The 21,706-nt window shown below is 38.4% G+C and overlaps 1 non-coding gene across 1 annotated transcript; it reads right to left on the bottom strand.

The window, feature by feature from the left end:
* Positions 1-13,701: 13,701 nt before the first annotated feature.
* LOC130947025 (small nucleolar RNA R71) lies at positions 13,702-13,809 on the bottom strand. The gene has a single exon (XR_009072440.1). It is a non-coding gene; the product is annotated as a small nucleolar RNA R71 (small nucleolar RNA).
* Positions 13,810-21,706: the final 7,897 nt, after the last annotated feature.

The following is a 21,706-nucleotide window of genomic DNA, read 5'->3' as shown; positions in this document are numbered from 1 at the left end:
CAATAAGCGTACGATGACTCAACAAGTATAAAGAAACGAATAATGATATTTAAGAAAGAAAATTGATGCCCTCTCCATCTTGGTTTACATTGCACTTTCGAAACCATATTCATTGATTTTTCCTATTGTTCTGGATAAGAATAATCACTCCATAATATCAATTAAAGAGTTTACTATGTTACAAGCTCAATCAAGCTTAACGGATATATCATTATGAACTCAGTAGTTCGTAACGTTCTAAAATCATGGCATTGAAAAGGTACATTAAAAGTAGTAAATGTTTACAGATGGTTACATCAGAAAAGTGTAATAAAGAAAAAAGAAAATTTAGTAACAAACTTGTTCACACTATCACCTAAGAATATTATTGACTTAAATATCGGAGTGTTTTTGCAAATTGCCTTCCCAGCCTAGTTTCAACTCAAGTTAGGATTTCAACAACTCATCAATTTGTAAACTTTGCAACTGGTAAAGACATTTGGTGCCATCTGTAGGGATCCTAAGAAGTTGGCACCATGGCTGATCGAGAAGTCAAAGTAAATTCCACTGTTCACCAGATAACACTGAACACTCCTTTCAAGGAACAACAAAATGAGGATGATAGATATGAGACTAAGATTACTCCGATCCCAATGTGAGAGAGCATTAGCATCAAAGCCCTCCAGGTTTTGAATGTCGAGAAGTTCAAAACACTGGAGGTCAGTATTTCATTGGCTTAGGAAAAAATTATGTCCATGCGATGCACGAAATACGTTATCAAGTGCAGAAATTGGAACAACAACTAGCAGAATGATCGTTGTCTCAATAATATCGGTTTCAAAGTCAAACGATAAGAGATCGGCATAATAGTCGTGACAGGAGAACCCCGAAGTGGGGCAAAGAAAACATCAGGAGGATGATCGTCGTCGTTCCCTCTCACCTCAAAGGAATAGGAGGGAGTCTCTCTAATGTGAAAAAGGAGGTCGTGATCCACAGAAAAGGGCAAAGGCTGAATTCTTGTTTATTTTCTTGCTACTCTCCTTGCTCTACTCTTTGTGTTGAGCTCCTTCCTTCAAAAAGAAAAAATAACTCTAGATGCTCGTAACTCATCCAACTCTTCTTGTGTGATAATATTAGATGGAGTAGATTTAACCTTCTTGAAAACCCATAAGTAAATATCCACCTCCTATGTTAGGTTAGGTGGTGGTCTAGGTTGGTTCGAAGCACTAACGCGTTCACGAATCGCAATAAATTTTTTTTTTCAACATCTCGAAAAATCTATAAGAGCATCATCACTATGTTACAAAAGAAAAATCTAAAAAATTACTAAAGAATTTCAAAGAATAAATTTATAATTTCTGAAAAATCTAAAAAAAGAGCAAGATAAAGCCTAAAAGAAGTATTTAAAGTAGGAGAAAAGTTAAATAGTTGTATCCCTATTAATCAAAACTATTGGGGATAAACAATTCTATTAAACTATTTCAAAATGCATGTCACAGCAGTGGAAGACAAAAATTTCAGAAAAGAAAAAATCATAATACATTTTTTGCGTTTGAAATGAGACAAACATGATTCGAAAGCAAAAAATATAGAGGAAAAGACTTTTGCTTGGATTGATGAAAGATGTAAAAGCAACATGTTTGAAGATGCAAGAGGAAAGTGAAATTTTTTTCAATGTTTGGATGCTCATAAACGAGGAAGAAGATCTTCACTACTCAAAAGTTAAAACTGATGAAAGATATCTTTTTTTTGTTTGGTGACTGCTGATGAGAGATAAAATTTCTCAGATTTTTTTTCCTTCTCAAAAACCAAGAGAAAATTTTCGGAAATAGCCCATGTTGCAGAAAACAATTTTTTGCTTGCAAAAACTTTCAACTTCATAGTAAATTAGCCGAAGTTCCTCTTGATCCACTCCTATTCCAGATTTCTTGATGTCACGTGTCACTATGCCATTGAGTGATCAAACGCTAGTCATCATTAGCCATTGATTTTTGTGCTACTATAGAACTTACTTTTTAAAAATTAATCATATCATTCTTTTTATAATTTTTTAAATTGTCTTTTACCTTTAATTATTTATTCTCATAAAATTTTTATTAAAAATAATCAAAAAATATAATAAACAAGTAAGGTTATTAATTAGAAAATAATTACTACTACCGGAGAAATCACCGAGTAATTAGATGGTAGATAAGAAAGACATGTCTTGTATTTGCCATGTCATGATTCATGAATGATAGACCACCTGATGAACTTATACATGAACGGCCAAAACAAATTTTTTTTTTTTATTTAAATGGAATAATGGATAAGATGACCCTCAAGGGCTCAAACAAATTATTCGCGTCAGTTTCGAGGATAAACTATTGGGCATCTTAATAAAAATAAAATTTTATGTGGCATTCAGAATGTAACAATTTTGGAGTGTCATGTCATACTCATATGGGATTTTTCTTATCCGGGGTATCTGGCATTGGGCTCCGCTAAATTTTTAGACTATATATCGTTAAGTTTATATTCTCTCAAACAAAATGCATTAATTTCAGAATTTAATCTCTTAAATCTTTTAACAAGTACTCTCAAAGAAAATGAAATAGAAGGGAACATATAAAATTATAAATAAACTTTCTCCTTCTCTTTATTACTATTGTTTTGCTGTTTATATATAATCTCCCTTTTTGTATTATTTAAAAAGAAAAAATTATCAGAAAATTAGATAGAGCAAAATATCAAATTCCATTAATCAATATTCAAGAAATACTACACGTTAAGAAAAATAATTTCTTCAAAATTTAATACGGTTGTAATCAATTTAAATAATTTCCATTGCTCATTGCATAGTGTGAATAATAATTAAAGACTACAAATCTATAAAGAACTAATTTGTTTAATCTCTTAAGTTATATAAAATTAGGGTAAAACATTTTAACTTTAAAATTATGCTAATGTTCTATTTTGATTTTCGTTGCAAGTATATTTTAAATGATTTTATGCAAATTAAATAAATTAGATTTGATCTACTACTGAATAACACATATATAGTAAATCGAATTAAACTGATTTGATTTACTACTTGTAACATATTATTAACATCTATTACTTTTAAGTATATTAACTTTAAAACATAAATATCAATAAAAAATACCTCATTTGGATTCTAATCGTCACCTGGAGATCTCGGGTACTCGGCGGGTCGGATGATGATGAGAGGGTGAGCGGGAGAGACCCTGAACTGACGTGGAGTAGAGGCGAAGGTGTGAACTGGTGACACCGGAGGTGATGTAGCAAGGAGGGGTGGCCACCTGCAAGAACACTCTGACGATCAAGTCAGTGACCATACGAGGTGATAGCCGAATTGGGTAAAGGGTTACGTACCTTGGGGGGAGAGCTGACCTCTCCCCTTATATACTGTGCTGGGCGAGCCCATGAGTGACCTAACCCACTGGCCAAGAAGCTTCTATGTGATGTCCTGGTCCACGTGGGAGGAGCAAGTCGTTCCGAACTTCGAGTCGTACGGATGGTAAGTTGAGCGGTGCCATGGGTCGGGTGTTAGGAGTTGACCCGTCGGATTCACCCTATATGGCTTGGGCTTGGGTCAGGGGTGATGCCCCAACCCGACGACTACCTGGGCTGGACCTTTTACAGTCCGTAACAGATTCAAATAAAATATCAAAAATCAAAACGAAATAAGAATAGAAATCAACTTTTGTATTTTAGTTCAAATTTCAAAAAATCTACATTTTTATAAATTCATGAATTTAAAATAGAACAATAAACGATTTTTAAAATTTCGTTAAAAATTATCTTTTGACTCATTAGCATCTAAAGAATCATTATCGTGAATTTTGATGTTAAAAAAGTTAATATAAAATATAAACCCTTGATAAACCACTATTTTATGGTTTATTTTGTATTGAATTGAATGGATTTTATTCATTATTCTCACACTTATGCATATAATTCGCATGTTTTACATTTTTCTTCCTAATTTTGTTCTATGATTGAAAACATGCTTCTTTGGCCTTAAATTTGCTAATTCTAATCCTCTCTTATTACCATTCGATGTCGTGATCTTTGTGTTAAGTATTTTCAGATTTTATAGGACAGTAATGACTTAGAGGATCGAAAGGGAGCATGCAAAAGTGGAAGGAACACAAGAAATTGAAGTTTTTAGAATCTGGTAGTGACGCGCACGCGTGGCTGACACCTACATGTGGCCAGTGCCGAGTTCAAGCGACGCGTACGCGTGAGCGACGCGTACGCGTGACAGAGCATCACGTGCTGTAACTACAGAAAATGTTGGGGGCGATTTCTGGGCTACTTTTGACCTAGTTTCAGGCCCGAAAATACTTATTAGATGCTACAAAGTGAAGCTGGAAAGAATCATTCATTCAAACTTTCATTCACACAATTTTAGGTTTAGATGTAGAATTTTAGAGAGAGAGAGAGGCTCTCTCCTCTCTCTAGATTTTAGGGTTTCTCTTAGTTTTAGTTTTAGTTCTTCCCAAATTAAGATTTCTATTTTGCTTTAATTTAATTTTTATTCTACATTCTATTATTCTAGCATCTTAGTTTATCTTCTCTTTTTGATTTCTTAATATTTCTAATTTAGTTTATGAACTCTTCATGTTAAATTCAATTTCCTTTTAATGCAATTTGAGGTATTTCATGTTTATTATTGCTTCTTTCTTCATTTGTTATCATTGATTCCTTGTAATTGTTGATCTTAGATTTTATATTCTTTTATTACTTTTCTATGCTTTTATTTTGTGCCTTCCAAGTGTTTGATAAAATGCTTGGGTGGATTTTAAAGTAGATTTTTATGTTCTTGAATTGGATTGATCAATTAGAGGCTCTTGAGTTATCAAAACTCTTTTGTTGATTTGTAATTGAAGATTGTCAGTTAGCTTGTCTCACTATGAGTTGACTAGGACTTGTGAACTCAAGTTGATTGTATGCACTTGACCTTCCCCCATTAGTTAGAGGTTAACTAAGTGAAGGCAATTCACATTTATCATCACAATTGATGATGATAATAAGGATAGGACTTCTAATTCTCAATCCTTGCTAAGAGCTTTCTTAATTATTAGTTTATTTTTCTCGCAATTTATATTTTCTTGTTCCTTATTTCAAAAACCCAAAAATAAACTTTTCCATAACCAATAATAAACTACACTTCACTACAATTCCTTGAGAGACGACCCAAGATTTAAATACTTTGGTTAATTTTATTGGGTTTGTATTTGTGACAAAAAAAAATTAAACGTTGATTGAGGTTTAATTGTCGGTTTAGAACTATACTTGCAACGCGATATTTTTGTGAAAATCTTTACCGACATTTTTCTTCCGTCAAGTTTTTCGACGCCGTTGCCGAGGAATTGCAAATGTGTCCCTTATTATTGGTTATTGTGAATATTGTGAATATATTTGCCTTTTATTTTTTTGTTAGTTGTTGCTAGTTTTAGGAGTTTATTTTCATTAGTTTTTGTTAGTATTTGTTTTCATTTCTCTTGTTACTATGAATTCTCACCACTTTAGCTATGAGTTTGGTTCAAATTATGTTGTAGAGAATGGAAGCTACAATGAGAACATGCATCAAGGATGGGAGAATCAAAGGTGTGAGGAGCCTCAAGCTTACGAACAACATTCATGGCAACAACCTCCACCAACATACTATATATGACCAAGAGCCATTCCAAGATGCATACCATTCCGATGGCTATGGTGGACCACCTTTTGACTATCAACAACCACCACCATATGCCTATGAACCCCCTCCTCAACATAGTTTTGAACCACCATACTCACAAGCCTCCTTCAACCAAACACCTCCATATGATCCTAACCCTTATCTACCATACCAACCACCATATGAATCATTCGAACCATACATAGAACCACCCCAATTCCAACACAATTACCCCCAAAAATCACCACCTCAATATACACCATCTCCATATCCTTATCAAGAAGAACCACCTTCGTATTATGAGCCCTTTCTTCCAACAAATGAACCCTCCTATCTATCCTAAGCTCCCATAGATGATACCATTAGTGTTATTGGCCAAGGGCAAAGAGAGTTTCAAATCACACTTACCTCTACTCTCACTGGTCTCACCTCTACTCTTCAAGCTCTTATATCCCATGTGGATCCACCCTCTACCTCCAATACTCAACCCTCAAGCTCTAGTGCACTTCCTTTTTAACCACATAATGATCTCTCCATCCCACCACCACCCTCCATGAAAAAACATCCATATCCATCAATCCAAGAGCAACATGATACCAATTATGCTAGTGACATGGAACAAGAGAGAATGGATCATCTTAGGGACTTAATGGATCGGATTCACGCATCCATACTTCAAGAGAAGCAAGAGGAGGCCCAAAAGGTGGAGGTGGGAGAGACCCTTGAAGATGAAGGAATAGTTGAAGAATTAGGGGAGGTTGAACAAGAGGAAAGTTTCATCATTGAAGACAACTCTATACCAAAGTGACAATAAGATTCTTGTTGAAGCTTCTTCCATCGGATGTGAAACCAATGTTGAGGAGGAATGTATACACCCTCCAACACATGACTTGATCAATGAAGAAGAGTTGGAAGAAATTAACAAGAAAGTGGGAATTGAAGAAAGTTGTCAAGAGGTGGAAGTCATCAAGGAGAAGCTGGATTTTGTACTAGAGCAAGTGGAGAAAGCCGAAATTATCGAAGAAGAGGAAGTAGTTGATGACTTAGGAGATGCGAAACCTCCATGGGAAACTCAAGTCATAGAGCCTCCTTCCAAGACGTTTGAATTTGATGTTGAGGAAGGTGTACAACCTCCAAGGCATATCATGGTTGAAGACTTTGAGGAGGTTGATCATGAGATGGATTCAATAATTGATGAGTTTTTATCTACAATTGAATCCTCTCCCATTGGACTTGAGGATGAGGTTGATGTTGAAGAAGCTTGTCAAGAGGTAAAGATCATCAAAGCGGAGTCCAAGAGAGTGAAGCATACATTGGCAAGGCCGCCATTGGAGACACCTCTCCCGAAGCCATCACCATCCATCCTTTCATTCAAGTGGGTAAATCTCTTCTTCTTAAGTTTTAATTTCTTTCTTGCATACGGTTTGCTTGAGACGTATGGACAACTTAGAGCTCTCTATAATTTTAAGAGAAAAAAGGGGATGGTTAGTGGTTGCCAATACAATCCTAGGTTCATTATGGTTGGATGTTCAAGGTCTAAGTGCAATGGTTGGTATAGTTCTCAATTGATTGGGTCTAGGAAGTTATTGGGATGCTTCAGTGAGAATTCAGATTACTTGCCACCCGGTTGGAACAATGATGATCAACTTAAAGACGGGTGTAGAAACAAGATTTGGAATCCCGACATACAAGAGGATCAATTTTGGGAGCTCAAAGCTTTTGAAGAACTTCATCAAGGCTTGGTGAATTCACTTGGAAATGTTGGAACTTATTGGAAGTCCAAGCGTTGGTGGAAGTTTTAAGATGAGTTCAAGCACAAGCCACCATGACAAGAGCTCACCAAATGTCCAACTTAAGGACTTTAACTAAAAGTATTAGGTAGGAGACACCCCACCATGATAAACTCTTCCTATTTTCTCTTTTATTTGGAAATAAATTGAATTTTTATTTTTAGTTAGGATTATTTAGTTTAAGCTGTGGTTTTACTTATTTAATAAAGTTTAGCATTACTTTGATAGCTTGTTAGTTTCTTATATATATAAAAAAGAGGGCTGTTGGTGCACGAATTTGTAATCCGCACAACTAACCAGCAAGTGCACTGGGTCGTCCAAGTAATACCTTACGTGAGTAAGGGTCGATCCCACGGAGATTATTGGTTTGAAGCAAGCTATATTTATTTTATTAATCTTAGTCAGGAGGCCAATAGGATTATAAGTGAAATTACTAGATTTGATTATAAAAAATAAAAGAGAATAACAGTGTTACTTGTTGTGCAGTAATGAGAAATATGTTGGAGTTTTGGAGATGCTTTGTCCTTCGAACTTCAACTCTTCCTTAAAATCTTTCAACTCACGAAAAGTCCCTTCCATGGCAAGCTCTATGTAGGGTGTCACCGTTGTCAATGGCTACTTCCCATCCTCTCAGTGAAAACGTTCCTATGCTCTGTCACAGCACGGCTAATCATCTGTCGGTTCTCAATCGGGTTGGAATAGAATCCATTGATTCTTTTGCGTCTGTCACTAACGCCCAGCCTTCAGGAGTTTGAAGCTTGTCACAGTCATTCAATCCCAGAATCCTACTCGGAATACCACAGACAAGGTTTAGACTTTCCGGATTCTCATGAATGCCGCTATCAATCCGGCTTATACCACGAAGATTCTGCGTAATGAATCTAAGAGATACTCATTCAGTCTGATGTAGAACGGAGGTGGTTGTCAGGCACACGTTCATGGTTTGGGGAAGGTGATGAGTGTCACGGATCATCACCCTCTCCATAATTAAGCGCGAATGAACATCTTAGATAAGAACAAGCGTGTTTGAATGGAAAATAAAGGAATTGTATTAATTCATCGAGACGCTGCAGAGCTCCTCACCCCCAACAATGGAGTTTAGAGACTCATGCCGTTAAAAAGTATGTATTTCAGATCTGAAAATGTCATGAGGTACAGAATAATTCTCTAAAAGTTGTTTAAATAGTAAAACTCGTAACCTAGGTTTACAGAATATGAGTAAACTAAAATAATTGGTGCAGAAATCCACTTCTGGGGCCCACTTGGTGTGTGCTGGGGCTGAGACTAAAGCTATCCACGAGTAGAGGCTTTTCTTGGAGTTGAACTCCAAGTTATGACGTGTTTTGGGCGTTCAACTCCGGATCAAGACGTTTTTCTGGCGTTTAACTCCAGACAGCAGCATGTACTTGGCGTTCAATGCCAAGTTACGTCGTCTATCTTCGCGCAAAGTATGGACTATTATATATTTCTGGAAAGCCCTGGATGTCTACTTTCCAACGCCGTTGAGAGCGCACCAATTGGACTCCTGTAGCTCCAAAAAATCCATTTTGAGTGCAGGAAGGTCAGGATCCAACAGCATCAGCAGTCCTTTTTCAGCCTAAGTCAGATTTTTGCTCAGCTTCCTCAATTTCAGCCAGAAAATACCTGAAATCACAGAAAAATACACACACTCATAGTAAAGTCCAGAAATATGATTTTGCCTAAAAACTAATAATATTTAACTAAAAACTAATTAAAACATGCTAAAATCTACATGAAATTACCCCCAAAAAGCGTATAAAATATCCGCTCATCACAACACCAAACTTAAATTGTTGCTTGTCCTCAAGCAACTAGATAAATAAAATAGGATGAAAAGAAATTAAGAAACAATAATATCTCAGAGTTTCAAGTGAAGCTCAGATTCTAATTAGATGAGCGGGACTAGTAGCTTTTTGCTTCTGAACAGTTTTGGCATCTCACTTTATCCTTTGAAATTCAGAATGGTTGGCATCCATAGGAACTCAGAATTCAGATAGTATTATTGATTCTCCTAGTTTAGTATGTTGATTCTTGAACACAGCTACTTTATGAGTCTTGGCCGTGGCCCTAAGCACTTTGTTTTCCAGTATTACCACCGGATACATAAATGCCACAGACACATAATTGGGTGAACCTTTTCAGATTGTGACTCAGCTTTGCTAGAGTCCTCAATTAGAGGTGTCCAGAGCTCTTAAGCACACTCTTTTTGCTTTGGATCACGACTTTAACCACTCAGTCTCAAACTTTTCACTTGGACCTGCATGACTGATGAGCGGATAATTTGTATGCTTTTTGGCATTGTTTTTAGTATGTTTTTAGTATCTTTTAGTTAGTTTTTAGTATATTTTTATTAGTTTTTAATTAAAATTCACTTTTCTGGACTTTACTATGAGTTTGTGTGTTTTTCTGTGATTTCAGGTATTTTCTGGCTGAAATTGAGGGATTTGAGCAAAAATCTGATCCAGAGACTCAAAAGGACTGCAGATGTTGTTGGATTCTGACCTCCCTGCACTCGAAGTGGATTTTCTGGAGCTACAGAATCCCAATTGGCGCGCTCTCAACGGCGTTGGAAAGTAGACATCCTGGGCTTTCCAGCAATATATAATAGTCCATACTTTGCCCAAGATTTGATGGCCCAAACCGGCGTTCAAAGTCACCTCAAGAAATTCCAGCGTTAAACGCCGGAACTGGCACCTAATTGGGAGTTAAACGCCCAAACTGGCACTAAAGCTGGCGTTTAACTCCAAGGAGAGTCTCTACACGAAAATGCTTCATTGCTCAGCCCAAGCACACACCAAGTGGGCCCGGAAGTGGATTTTTATGTCATTTACTCATCTTTGTACACTTGAGGCTACTAGTTATCTATAAGTAGGACCTTTTACTATTGTAATAAGAGGACTTTGGTAGCTATCTTCGTTTTATGCTATCTTAGATCATTGGGAGGCTGGCCATTCGGCCATGCCTAGACCTTATGCTTATGTATTTTCAACGGTGGAGTTTCTACACACCATAGATTAAGGTGTGGAGCTCTGCTGTACCTCGAGTATTAATGCAATTACTATTGTTCTTCTATTCAATTCCGCTTGTTCTTTGTCCAAGATATCACTTGTTCTTCAACCTGATGAAGGTGATGATTGACGCCCATCATCCTTCTCACCCATGAACAAGGTGACTGACAACCATTCTTGTTCTACAAGCATCTGAGGCTTAGTGAATATCTCTTGGATTCCTGATAACACGATGCATGGTTGATCGCCTGACAACCGAGTGCTTGCCTGACAAACGAGCCAGCCATTCCGTGAGATCAGAGTCTTCGTGGTATAGGCAAGAACTGATGGCGGCATTCAAGAGAATCCGGAAGGTCTAACCTTGTCTGTGGTATTCTGAGTAGGATTCAATGATTGAATGACTGTGACGTGCTTCAAACTCTAACATGCTGGGCGTTAGTAACAGACGCAAAAGAGGGATTCTATTCCAGTAGGAGCGGGAACTGAACCGGTGATTGGCCGCACTGTGACAGAGTGCGTGAGCATTAGCTTTCACTGCGAGGATGGGAGGTAGCCACTGACAACGGTGAAACCCTATACGAGCTTGCCATGGAAAGGAGTAAGAAGGATTGGATGAAGGCAGTAGGAAAGCAGAGAGAGACGGAAGGGAAGGCATCTTCATACGCTTGTCTGAAGCTCTTACACCAATGATATACATAAGTATCACTATCTTTATCTTTTATGTTATTTTCGTTCATCACCATATACATTTGAGTTTGCCTGACTAAGATTTACAAGATGACCATAGCTTGCTTCAATGCTAACAATCTCCGTGGGATCGACCCTTACTCACGTAAGGTATTACTTGGACGACCCAGTGCACTTGCTGGTTAGTTGTGCGAAGTTGTGTAATGCCATGGAATTGAACCACCAATCTTTTGGAGTTCATGACCAGGGATTATGAGAGTTGTGAAAAGTATTGTTCACAATTTCGCGCACCAAGTTTTTGGCGCCGTTGCCGGGGATTGTTCAAGTTTTGAGCAAGCTTTTGGTAACAATGCCTGGGATTGTTCTAGTTTGGACAACTGACGGTTCATCTTGTTGCTTAGATTAGGTATTTATTTTTTTCGAAATTCTTGAAGATGAGTTCTAGAGTTTCATGATGATTTGTTGAAATCTGGCTGGCTGAGAAGCCATGTCTAATCTGATTGGACCGAGGTTTCAACTTATCACCACAAGAGCTTGTTGATTTTCATCAATTTTGCTTTTGGAGCAGTGATCTGCTAAGGCTTGGCTGACCTTTGGTCATGTCTAGTGTTTTGGACCGAAGCTTTCTTTGAAAGCTTGGCTGGCTGTGAAGCCATGTCTAATTCCTGGACCGGAGTCTTAGACTAGCATTGCACTGATTCCTGGAATTCTTATTAAGAATTTTGATACCTTTTTCCACTTAATTTTTGAAAAACACAAAAAAAAAAATCACAAAATCATAAAAACCAAAAATATTTGATGTTTCTTGCTTAAGTTTAGTGTCTCATCTTAAGTTTGGTGTCAATTGCATGCATTCATTCATGTGTCTTAAGGGTCTTCAAGTAATTCTTGATGATTTCTTACTCTGATCTTTGAATTTTTTTGGCTTGAGTGTTTATGTGTCTCATATAGTGTTAGTAGTGTACAAACTGCTAAGTTTGGTGTCTTGCATGCATTGTTATTTGATTCTTATTGCATTTTGATTATTAAAAATCCAAAAATACTTTTAATTCGTGTCTTTTCAAGTCAATGATACAAAGAATTGAAGATTCAGAACATGCTGCAGAGGAATTATACAGAAAAAGCTGAGCATTCAAAAATGCCCAGTGAAGAAGGCAGACTGGCGTTTAAACGCCAGCCAGGGTACCTGGTTGGGCGTTTAACGCCCAAAGAGGTAGCATTTTGGGCGTTAAACGCCAGAATGTATACCATTCTGGGCGTTTAACACCAGGATGGTGCTAGGGGGAAGATTTTGTTTTCAAATCAATTTTTTTTCAAGTTTTCAAAGTTTTTCAAAATCAAATCTTTTTCAAATCATATCTTTTCAATCAAATGTTTTCAAAATCAATTTCTTTCCTTTTTCAAAGATACTTACTAACAATTAATGATTTGATTGAACATTTTTTGCCTTTTCTGTTAAGGAAGGTTTTATGTTTGAATCATATCTTTTCTTGTTAGGCAAGTCATTAATTTTCAAAATCAAATCTTTTAAAATTGTTTTCAAAACATATCTCTGAAAATTGTTTTCAAATCATATCTTCTCAATCACATCTCTTTAAAACCATAACTTTTCAATCAAATCTTTTTAATCACATCTTTTTCAAAATAGTTTTCAATCAAATCTTTTTGATTTCTAATTTCAAAATCTTTTTCAAAAATCACTTGATTTCTTTTCCACTTTCAATTTTCGAAAATCAATTAAGTGTTTTTCAAAATGTTTTCAAAATCTTTTGATTGAATTTTCAAAAATTCTCTTCCCTCCTTCTCACATCCTTCTATTTATGGAGTACCACTCCCTCTTAATGCACAATTCGAACCTTATCTAATTAAAGTTCGAATTATTCTTCTCCTTCTTCTTTCTATTTCTCTTTTCCTCTGACACTTCAAGGAATCTCTATACTGTGACATAGAGGATTCCACATTTTCTTGTTCTCTTCTCTTTCATATGAGCAGGAGCAGAGACAAAGGCATTCTTGTTGAAGCTGATCCTGAACCTGAAAGGACCTTGAAGAGAAAGCTAAGAGAAGCCAAAGCACAACTCTCTTTAGAGGACCTGACCGAATTCTTCAAGGGAGAAGAACACATGGCAGCCGAAAACAACAACAATGCCAACAATGCAAGGAAGGTGCTTGGTGACTTCACTGCACCTACTCCTGATTTCTATGGGAGAAGCATCTCTATCCCTGCCATTGGAGCAAACAACTTTGAGCTTAAGCCTCAATTAGTTTCTCTAATGCAACAGAATTGCAAGTTCCATGGACTTCCAATGGAAGATCCTCATCAGTTCTTAGCTGAATTCTTGCAAATCTGTGACACAGTCAAGACTAATAGGGTTGACCCTGAGGTCTATAGACTGATGCTATTCCCTTTTGCTGTAAGAGACAGAGCTAGAATATGGTTAGATTCTCAACCTAAAGAAAGCCTGGACTCTTGGGAAAAGCTAGTCAATGCCTTCTTGGCAAAGTTCTTTCCACCACAAAGATGGAGTAAGCTTAGAGTGGAAGTCCAAACCTTCAGACAGAAGGATGGAGAATCCCTCTATGAAGCTTGGGAAAGATACAAACAATTAATCAGAAAATGTCCCTCAGACATGCTTTCTGAATGGAGCATCATAGGTATTTTCTATGATGGTCTCTCTGAACTATCCAAGATGTCTTTGGATAGCTCTGCTGGAGGATCTCTTCATCTGAAGAAGATGCCTACAGAGGCTCAAGAGCTAATTGAAATGGTTGCAAATAACCAATTCATGTACACTTCTGAAAGGAATCCTGTGAACAATGGGACTAATCAGAAGAAAGGAGTTCTTGAGATTGATGCTCTGAATGCCATTTTGGCTCAGAATAACATATTGACTCAACAAGTCAATTTGATTTCTCAAAGTCTGTCTGGAATGCAAAATGCACCTGGCAGTACTAAGGATGCTTCATCTGAGGAAGAAGCTTATGATCCTGAGAACCCTTCAATGGAAGAGGTGAATTACCTAGGAGAACCCTATGGAAACACCTATAATTCTTCATGGAGAAATCACCCAAATTTCTCATGGAAGAATCAAGAGAGACCTCAACAAGGTTTCAATAACAATAATGGTGGAAGAAACAGGCTTGGCACCAACAAGCCTTTTCCATCATCTTCTCAGCAACAGACAGAGAGTTCTAAGCAGAATACCTCTGACTTAGCAACAATGGTCTCTGATCTAATCAAAACCACTCAAAGTTTCATGAATGAAACAAGGTCCTCCATCAGAAATTTGGAAGGACAAGTGGGACAGCTGAGCAAGAAAATTACTGAACTCCCTCCTAGTACTCTCCCAAGTAATACAGAAGAAAATCCAAAAGGAGAGTGCAAAGCCATAACCATGGCCGAATATGGAGAGGAAAGAGAGGAGGTGGACGCCACTGAGGAAGACCCCAATGGGCGTGCACCAATCTCCTCTGAGTTCCTCAATGAGGAACAATAGGAATCTGAGGCTCAAAATGAGACCATAGAGATTCCATTGGACTTACTTCTGCCATTCATGAGCTCTGATGAGTATTCTTCCTCTGAAGAGGATGAGTATGTCACTGAAGAGCAAGTTGCTAAATACCTTGGAGCAATCATGAAGCTAAATGACAAGTTATTTGGAAATGAGACTTGGGAGGATGAACCACCCTTGCTCACCAAAGAACTGGATGACTTGTCTAGGCAGAAACTGCCTCAAAAGAGGCAGGATCCTGGGAAGTTTTCTATACCTTGTACCATAGGCACCATGACCTTCAAGAAGGCCTTGTGTGACTTGGGGTCAAGTGTAAACCTCATGCCCCTCTCTGTAATGGAGAAATTAGGGATCTTTGAGGTGCAAGCTGCAAGAATCTCATTAGAGATGGCAGACAATTCAAGAAAACAAGCTCATGGACTTGTAGAGAATGTTTTGGTGAAGATTGAAAACCATTACATTCCTACTGATTTCATTGTCCTAGAGACTGGGAAGTGCATGGATGAATCCATCATCCTTGGCAGACCCTTCCTAGCCACAACAAAGGCTGTGATTGATGTTGATAGAGGAGAGTTGATCATTCAAGTGAATGAAGAATCCTTGGTGTTTAAGGCTCAAGGATATCCCTCTGTCACCATGAAGAGGAAGCTTGAAGAGCTTCCCTCAAATCAGAGACAAACAGAGCCCCCACAGTCAAACTCTAAGTTTGGTGTTGGGAGGCCACAACCAAACTCTAAGTTTGGTGTTGAACCCCCACATTCAAACTCTAAGTTTGGTGTTGGGAGGTTCCAACATTGCTCTGATCATTTGTGAGGCTCCATGAGAGCCATCTGTCAAGCTACTGACATTAAAGAAGCGCTTGTTGGGAGGCAACCCAATGTTTTATAGTTAACTATTTTCTTTTGTTATTTTATCTTTTTTTTGTAGGTTGATGATCATAAGAAGTCACAAAAACAATGAAAAAAAAGCAAAAACAGAATGAAAAACAGGAAGAAAATAGCACACCCTGGAGGAGAAGAAGCTGGCGTTCAAACGCCAGTAATGCTAGCTGTTGGGCGTTTAACGCCCAGTCTGGCACCATTCTGGGCGTTTAACGCCAGAAAGGGGCACCAGACTGGCGTTAAACGCCAGTAAAGGGCAACAACCTGGCGTTAAACGCCAGGAATGGGCACCAGCCCGGCGTTTAACGCCAGAAATGGCTCAAAACGTGAATTTTGATGCCACTTGGTGCAGGGATGACTTTTCCTTAACACCACAGGATCTGTGGACCCCACAGGACCCCACCACCATTCTCTCTCTTCTTCCCCCACTCACCAATCACCTCAAAACCTCTTCCCCAAAAACCCTTCACCTATCAAATCCCATCTTTCTCTTCACCACTCACATCCATCCTTCATAAATCCCCACCAACCTCACCCTTCAAATTCAAACCACTTTCCCTCCCAAACCCACCCATAATGGCCGAACCCTTACTCCCCCTCTCTCCTATATATACCCTTCTTCAACCCTTCATTTTCACACAACCTAAACACCCCTTCTTTCCCTTCTTGGCCGAATACACCACCATCTCCCTCTTCTTCATTTCTTCTTCTTCTACTCTCTTCTTTCTTCTTTTGCTCGAGGACGAGCAAACATTTTAAGTTTGGTGTGGTAAAAGCGTTGCTTTTTCATAACCATTATGGCATCCAAGGCCGGAGAAACCTCTAGAAAGAGGAAAGAGAAGGCAAAAGCTTCCACCTCCGAGTCATGGGAGATGGATAGATTCCTCTCAAGGGTGCATCAAGTCCACTTCTATGAAGTTGTGGCCTTGAAGAAGGTGATCCCCGAGGTCCCCTTTTCACTCAAAAAGGGTGAATATCCGGAGATCCGACATGAGATCCGAAGAAGAGGTTGGGAAGTTCTCACCAACCCCATTCAACAAGTCGGAATCTTGATGGTTCAAGAGTTCTATGCCAATGCATGGATCACAAAGAACCATGACCAAAGTGTGAACCCGAATCCAAAGAATTATCTCACTATGGTTCGGGGGAAATACTTGGATTTTAGTCCGGAGAGTGTGAGGGTGGCGTTCAACTTGCCTATGATGCAAGGAGATGAGCATCCTTATACAAGAAGGGTCAACTTTGATCAAAGGTTGGACCAAGTCCTCACAATCATATGTGAAGAGGGCGCACAATGGAAGCAAGATTCAAGAGGAAAGCCGGTTCAATTAAGAAGGCATGACCTCAAGCCCGTGGCTAGAGGATGGTTAGAGTTCATTCAACGCTCAATCATTCCCACTAGCAACCGGTCCGAAGTTACCATAGACCGGGCCATCATGATTCATAGCATCATGATTGGAGAAGAAGTGGAAGTTCATGAGGTTATAGTCCAAGAACTCTACAAAGTGGCGGACAAGTCTTCCACCTTGGCAAGGCTAGCCTTTCCTCATCTCATTTGTCACTTCTGTTATTCAGTTGGAGTTGACATAGAAGGAGATACCCCCATTGATGAGGATAAGCCCATCACCAAGAAAAGGATGGAGTACACAAGAGACCCCTCTCATCATGAGATCCCTGAGATTCCTCAAGGGATGCACTTTCCTCCACAAAATTATTGGGAGCAACTAAACACCTCCCTAGGAGAGTTGAGTTCCAACATGGGACAACTAAGGGTGGAGCATCAAGAACACTCCATCATCCTTCATGAAATCAGAGAAGACCAAAAAATCATGAGGGAGGAGCAACAAAGACAAGGAAGAGACATTGAGGAGCTCAAGCACTCCATAGGACCTTCAAGAGGAAGGAAGAGCCGCCATCACTAAGGTGGACCCATTCCTTGATTTCCTTGTTCTTTATTCTTCTGTTTTTTGAATTTTATGCTTATGTTTATCCATGTTTGTGTCTTGTGATCATTAGTGTCTTAGTGTCTATGCCTTAAAGTTATGAATGTCCTATGAATCCATCACCTTTCTTGAATAAAAACGTGCTTAATTGAAAAGGAAAGAATTGCATGAATTCTGAATTTTATAACAGTTTAATTATATTGATGTGGTGTCAACACTTTTGTTCTCTGAATGTATGCTTGAACAGTGCATATGTCTTTTGAATTTGTGGTTCATGAATGTTGGCTCTTGAAAGAATGATGAAAAAGGAGACATGTTACTGAGGATCTGAAAAATCATAAAAATGATTCTTGAAGCAAGAAAAAGCAGTGAATACAAAAAAAAAGGAAGAAAGCAAGCGAAAAAAAAAAACCGAAAAAGAAAAAAAAAAGAGAAGAAAAAGAAAAAGAAAGAAAAAGAAAAGAATAAGAGTTGTGATCCAAGGCAATAAGAGTGTGCTTAAGAACCCTGGACACCTCTAATTGGGGACTTTAGCAAAGCTGAGTCACAATCTGAAAAGGTTCACCCAATTATGTGTCTGTGGCATGTATGTATCCGGTGGTAATACTGGAAGACAGAGTGCTTTGGGCCACAGCCAAGACTCAATAAATAGCTATGTTCAAGAATCATCATACTTTACTAGGAGAATCATTAACACTATCTGGATTCTAAGTTCCTAAAGAAGCCAATCATTCTGAATTACAAGGGATAGAGTGAGATGCCAAAACTATTCAGAGACAAAAAGCTAAAAGCCCCGCTCATCTAATTAATACTGATCTTCATAGATGTTTTTGGAGTTCATTGCATATTCTCTTCTTTTTATCTTATTTGATTTTTAGTTGCTTGGGGACAAGCAACAATTTAAGTTTGATGTTGTGATGAGCGGATAATTTGTATGCTTTTTGGCATTGTTTTTAGTATGTTTTTAGTATCTTTTAGTTAGTTTTTAGTATATTTTTATTAGTTTTTAATTAAAATTCACTTTTCTGGACTTTACTATGAGTTTGTGTGTTTTTCTGTGATTTCAGGTATTTTCTGGCTGAAATTGAGGGATTTGAGCAAAAATCTGATCCAGAGACTCAAAAGGACTGCAGATGCTATTGGATTCTGACCTCCCTGCACTCGAAGTGGATTTTCTGGAGCTACAGAAGCCCAATTGGCGCGCTCTCAACGGCATTGGAAATTAGACATCCTGGGCTTTCCAGCAATATATAATAGTCCATACTTTGCCCAAGATTTGATGGCCCAAACCGGCGTTCAAAGTCACCTCAAGAAATTCCAGCGTTAAACGCCGGAACTGGCACCTAATTGGGAGTTAAACGCCCAAACTGGCACTAAAGCTGGCGTTTAACTCCAAGGAGAGTCTCTACACGAAAATGCTTCATTGCTCAGCCCAAGCACACACCAAGTGGGCCCGGAAGTGGATTTTTATGTCATTTACTCATCTTTGTACACCTGAGGCTACTAGTTATCTATAAGTAGGACCTTTTACTATTGTAATAAGAGGACTTTGGTAGCTATCTTCGTTTTATGCTATCTTAGATCATTGGGAGGCTGGCCATTCGGCCATGCCTAGACCTTATGCTTATGTATTTTCAACGGTGGAGTTTCTACACACCATAGATTAAGGTGTGGAGCTCTGCTGTACCTCGAGTATTAATGCAATTACTATTGTTCTTCTATTCAATTCCGCTTGTTCTTTGTCCAAGATATCACTTGTTCTTCAACCTGATAAAGGTGATGATTGACGCCCATCATCCTTCTCACCCATGAACAAGGTGACTGACAACCATTCTTGTTCTACAAGCATCTGAGGCTTAGTGAATATCTCTTGGATTCCTGATAACACGATGCATGGTTGATCGCCTGACAACCGAGTGCTCGCCTGACAAACGAGCCAGCCATTCCGTGAGATCAGAGTCTTCGTGGTATAGGCAAGAACTGATGGCGGCATTCAAGAGAATCCGGAAGGTCTAACCTTGTCTGTGGTATTCTGAGTAGGATTCAATGATTGAATGACTGTGACGTGCTTCAAACTCTAACCTGCTGGGCGTTAGTAACAGACGCAAAAGAGGGATTCTATTCCAGTAGGAGCGGGAACCGAACCGGTGATTGGCCGCACTGTGACAGAGTGCGTGAGCATTAGCTTTCACTGCGAGGATGGGAGGTAGCCACTGACAACGGTGAAACCCTATACGAGCTTGCCATGGAAAGGAGTAAGAAGGATTGGATGAAGGCAGTAGGAAAGCAGAGAGAGACGGAAGGGAAGGCATCTTCATACGCTTGTCTGAAGCTCTTACACCAATGATATACATAAGTATCACTATCTTTATCTTTTATGTTATTTTCGTTCATCACCATATACATTTGAGTTTGCCTGACTAAGATTTACAAGATGACCATAGCTTGCTTCAATGCTAACAATCTCCGTGGGATCGACCCTTACTCACGTAAGGTATTACTTGGACGACCCAGTGCACTTGCTGGTTAGTTGTGCGAAGTTGTGTAATGCCATGGAATTGAACCACCAATCTTTTGGAGTTCATGACCAGGGATTATGAGAGTTGTGAAAAGTATTGTTCACAATTTCGCGCACCAATGACACAAGCACATGGTTAGGGACAGCTTGATTTAGCCGCTTAGACCCGGATTTATTTCCTTGGGCCCTCCTATCCATTAATGCTAAAAGCCTTGGATCCTTTTTACCCTTGCCTTTTGGTTTTAAGGGCTATTGGCTTTTTCTGCTTGCTTTTTTTTCTTTCTCTCTTTTTTTTTTTTGCAAATTTTTTTTTCACTGCTTTTTCTTGCTTCAAGAATCAATTTCATGATTTTTCAGATCATCAATAACATTTCTCTTGTTCATCATTCTTTCAAGAGCCAACAATTTTAACATTCATAAAATTCAATATCAAAATTATGCACTGTTCAAGCATTCATTCAGAAGACAAAAAGTATTGCCACCACATATAAATAATTAGAATTTTCCTTATTAAGAACTCGAAAAAATTAAATTGCCTCTTTATTCTATAAATCTACTATTTTATTCATGTTTGATGATGATGAGAAAAATAAGTTATAACTTAATTGGAAATAAAGCCAAAATAGATATGCTAATTACTACTACTCCTATATAACTTCTAAGGTAAAATCCTATAATAATACTATCACAGAGTTAAAGCTAGAATTAGAACTTAACAACCTGTATTTTGGGAGGTGGATGTTCCTCTAGTTTGTGGGGTGCCTTCAAGAATTAATTTCTGACGCTTCAGCTCCCTTAAGTTCACATCCTTGCTCTTCCTGTTCCCTTAGGTGCCATGATCTTAATGAGTTTTAGCTCAGTGATCATGGCAAATCACACCAAACTTAGAGGTTTGCTTGTCCTCAAGCAAAAGAAAGGAAAGGAGAGGAGTAGAAGGAGAGGCAGTTTCGAAAAAAGATAAGATGAGTTGAAAAAGATATGAGAAGAAATTAAAAAGATTTGAAAAAGAATTGGATTGGAAAAAGATTTGTGTTTATAAATTAAGATACATTCGATATTTTTGAAAAAGGGATTTTAGAAATTAGGATTTAAAAATTTTTGGAATTGAAACATGTTTATGCAAGAAATCATGAATTGAAACATAAAAATTAGAAAATTTGTGAAGAAAAACGAATTTTACCTCCTCCCCACCATTCTGGCGTTAAACGCCCAAACGCTGCATGTTTTGGGCGTTTAACGCCCAAATGTTGCTTCTCCTGGGCGTTCAACGCCCAGCTGATGCATCTTTCTGGCGTTGAACGCCAGGAAGTCCTTTGTCACTGGGCGTTTTTCTGAACGCCCAGGATGCTGTCAATCTGGCGTTAAACGCCCAGAAGGTGCTTCTTTCTGGCGTTTAACGCCCAGAAGATGCTCCTTTCTGGCGTTTAACGCCCAGATGGCTACCCTTACTGGCGTTGAACGCCCAGTGGGTGCTTCTTTTGGGCGTTCAACGCCCAAAATGTTTCTTACTGGCTTTTTCACGCCAGTGAACTTCCAATTTCCCTTATAACTCTGTGAATCCAATCAATTGCTATTTTTCCTTTGAAGATACTTTGACATATACCTGTAAAAATTAATTAATTAATCAATACGAATAAAATTAAATTTTGTGATTGGCTGGGTTGCCTCCCAGCAAGCGC

This window comes from Arachis stenosperma, chromosome 8 (assembly GCF_014773155.1).
Source record: "Arachis stenosperma cultivar V10309 chromosome 8, arast.V10309.gnm1.PFL2, whole genome shotgun sequence".
In the NCBI taxonomy this organism is placed as follows: Eukaryota; Viridiplantae; Streptophyta; class Magnoliopsida; order Fabales; family Fabaceae; genus Arachis; species Arachis stenosperma.
The sequence above is the reverse complement of the archived record's forward strand: the minus strand, read 5'-3'. Positions and strand labels throughout refer to the sequence as shown.